General features: G+C 49.7%; 1 long non-coding RNA gene across 1 annotated transcript; it reads left to right on the top strand.

Moving 5' to 3' along the window:
• The first annotated feature begins 493 nt into the window (after nt 1-493).
• Nucleotides 494-3,302, top strand: LOC115308086. The gene is made up of 3 exons (XR_003916434.1): nt 494-1,057; nt 2,383-2,512; nt 2,994-3,302. It is a non-coding gene; the product is annotated as an uncharacterized LOC115308086 (long non-coding RNA).
• Nucleotides 3,303-3,320: the final 18 nt, after the last annotated feature.

Here is a 3,320-nt window from a genome sequence, read left to right as displayed (position 1 = left end):
ACCCCGTTTCCTCTCCTCCCCCCCCCCCTGAACCGTAAATTGCGGGGTCATCACCCCTAAAATGTGAGAAGGGGACCCCGAAATGTGGGTGAGGGAACCCCAGGGAGCCGGAAAAGTGGAGGGGGAGCCGCAGTAAGAAAGCGAAGCCGGGCGGTCGGGCGGCGGGGTGGGGGGGGGCGCATGCGCAGTCGTTGGCAAGACGCCGGCGATCACGTGGTAAGTAAGGGCAGGCAGGAGAGGGACCGGCGACGCATGCGCAGTGGCTCTCGTGCCGGTGCAGCGCGCCCTGCTCGAGTTAAGGGCCGGTTCCGGCGGCAGGGCGGGACTCGCGGCCTCCCGTCTGTCCCGGGGTGTGCGGGGGGGGAATAACGTGAATTTCTCCTGATTTTAATTCTCTTGGGCTCTTGTCCTCATTTTAATTTTTTGAAGGCTCTTGTCCTGATTTTAATTTTTTTAAGGCTCTTCTCCTAAATTTAATTTTTTTAAGGCTCTTGTCCTGATTTTAATATTTTGAAGGCTCTTGTCCTGATTTTAATTCTCTTGGTTCAAACCATTTCCTAATAAGTCAGTTTTAATGAAGTGTTAAAAGGAGAACTTAAATAAGGGTAATTTCTGATGGAGAATAATGGGAAGAAGTGGTTTAAGTTAACTAAACATGTTTTATATCAGTCCATGGTTATTTAATTGAGCATTGTTTGGAATTTTTCTTTTTGCATTCGTTCCTGGTGTGCTTTTCTCTATCTAAGGGATGTTTGGAGGTCTTTTTGGTTGGTTGAAGGTTTTTAATGTCAGTGCTGGATTGGGGTGGACAGTCATTGTAACATGATTTAGAGTTGGATGCATTTTATTCTGTGTGCCCTGTTTGATGTCTCGTGTTCAGCGAGTGACTGGTCAGAGTTTGGCCCAAGCCTTTGTTTTTCAGGTGAAAAACCCGAAGGGGGAATTGTAGTTGCAGCTTTGCCCTTGAGCTGCAGCTGGAGCCTGGCCAAAGAACAAGGCAAAGCTCCCTGGGGAAGGAAGGGGGAGCCAGAGAAGAAAAGCAGCTGCAGCCAGAAAGGTGGGTTTGGGCGGGAGAAGAGGGGCTGTGACCCAGCAAGGGGCTCTGGAGGGCTCTGGGGTCCCTGTAATGGCTCTGGGGTCTCTGTAGGGGCTCTGGGGTCTCTATAGGGGCTCTGGAGGCCTCTGGGGTCCCTATAAGGGCTCTGGGGTCTCTGTAGGGACTCTGGGGTTTCTATCGTGGCTCTGGGGTCCCTATAATGGCTCTGGGGTCTCTGTAGGGGCTCTGGGGTCCCTCTCCTGGCTCGGGGTCCCTCTCCTGGCTCGGGGTCCCTCTCCCTGCCGGCACAGGAGCTGCTGCCGCCCCAGCAAGAGGCAGAGGAGTCGCTGCCCAGAAGCAAGAACTCACTGAGAGCTGAACTGGGGCCGTGTGGGCAGGGCCAGAGGGGAGCAAAGGAAGGGATTTGTTGCTAAGAAAAGAAATAAAGTTTGGGTCATTTGTTGGGGAGATTTGTGTCAGTTTCTGATCATTTTTGGGGGTGATTGGGCTGACTTGGGTCATTTTTTGGGGAGATTTGGGTGAGTCTTGGTGTCAGTGTTTTGGGGTTTTGGGGTCAGTTTCTGGTCATATCTGGGGCTGATTTTGTATCATTTTGGGTCAGTTTTGGGGGGGGTTTTTTGCATTTTTAGGTCAGGTTTTGGGCCAATTTGGAGTTAGTTTTTGAGGTGATTTGGGCCAGTTTTGGGTCAGTTCTGGATCAATTTTTGGGGTGAATTGGATCAGTTTTTGTGTCTTTTTTGGGGAGATTTGAATCAGTTTCTGGTCATTTTTTGGGGAGATTTGGGTGAGTTCTGGGTCATTTTTGGGGAGATTTGAATCAGTTTCTGGTAGTTTTTTGGGGAGACTTGGGTGAGTTCTGGGTCTCTCCTGATTTTAATTTTTACAGGCTCCCCTCCTGATTTTAATTTTTTCAGGCTCCCCTCCTGATTTTAATTTTTTCAGGCTCCCCTCCTGTTTTTAATTTTTTCAGGCTCCTCTCCTGATTTTTATTGTATTAGTCCCCTGTCCTGATTTTAATTTTTTCAGGCTCCTCTTCTGATTTTAATTTTTTCAGGCTCTTTTCCTGTTTTTAATTTTTTTAGGCTCCTCTTCTGATTGTAATTCTTTTAGGCTCGTCTCCTGATTTTTAGATTTTTAGTCTCCTCTCCTGATTTTTATTCTCCCACCCGCCCTTCCCCGGCCCCAGCAGCGCTGTCAGTTGTTGTCACTGAGGAGTCAAACTATGCTTTAAATAATGAGACCCTGGCCTGATGGCCCAGTGTCAAGGCAAAAGGTGGAATGCTCTCTGAGTGTTGAGATGTAACAAGGGCTAATCCTTTTTGCAGTGGGATGGAGCCTGGAAAGTGCACAGAGCTGAGCCCAGGGATTGAAAGGGACCAAGCAAGGGAGGTGAAGAAAGAAGGAAGAAGGGAAGTGAGGCAGCAGGCAAGCAGCACCAAGTTGCTGTGTAAGCAGGTGAGTTGTGTTGAGGTTCCTCAGGCAGGCACTGAGGACTTGGAGGGCTCCAGACAGAGCAGACCTGGGAAGGCCCTCGGTGAAGCCCCTCAGAAACCTGAAGCCCCTGGGCCTTTTGGGGAGCCTGAGCTATTGCAGCCCTGGGGATGGCTTTGGTTTCCTTCTCTCCTCAGAGTAAAACTCTGTGGGGGAGTCTGTGATCTCCCTGATTTTTGTGTCATAACTGAAACTTGGAAGGAAGTTGACCTTGTGTCGTTTCCCAACTGACTTGGCCGGGTTGAACCAGCAGTGCCAGATTGTTGTAGTGTGCAGGGTGTTGTTTGTGTCTGAGCAGTTTGGGGTTGATTTGCCAAGGGAGGCTGTGGAATGTTATGGTGTTTTTGTCCCAATATTTGGAGGCAGTGCCCTGGATGAGTTGATTTCTGCCTCACTCCCTGATATCTGAGTTAGGAGATGTACCAAGAACTGGGAGTTTTTGCAGTGGGATGTTCCCTAGAAAGTGCATGGAGCTGAGCCAAGGAACTTAAAGGGACTGAGCAAGCAAAGTCAAGAAAGAATGAAGAGGGGAACTGAGGCAGCAGCCAAGCAGCATCAGGCTCCTCTACAACCAGGTGAGTTGTCTTGAAGTTGATAAGGTGGTCACTGAGAACTTTGGGGGCTGCAGGCACAGGTGACCACCAGAGACCCCTGATGGAGCCCCTCAGAGACCTTATAAGGGTTTGTGTAGATGGGAACAGGTGTTGGGAATGTCCTGAATGTGGAACAGGAATGCAGGGAAGGAAAATGAGCCCTCCTGTAATGCTGACCC

The sequence above is a fragment of the Manacus vitellinus genome, unplaced genomic scaffold (genome assembly GCF_001715985.3).
Source record: "Manacus vitellinus isolate BGI_N305 unplaced genomic scaffold, ASM171598v3 ctg7180002429517_pilon, whole genome shotgun sequence".
NCBI lineage: Eukaryota > Metazoa > Chordata > Aves > Passeriformes > Pipridae > Manacus > Manacus vitellinus.
Note: the sequence above shows the minus strand (reverse complement) of the source record. Positions and strands in the feature narration are given on the sequence as shown.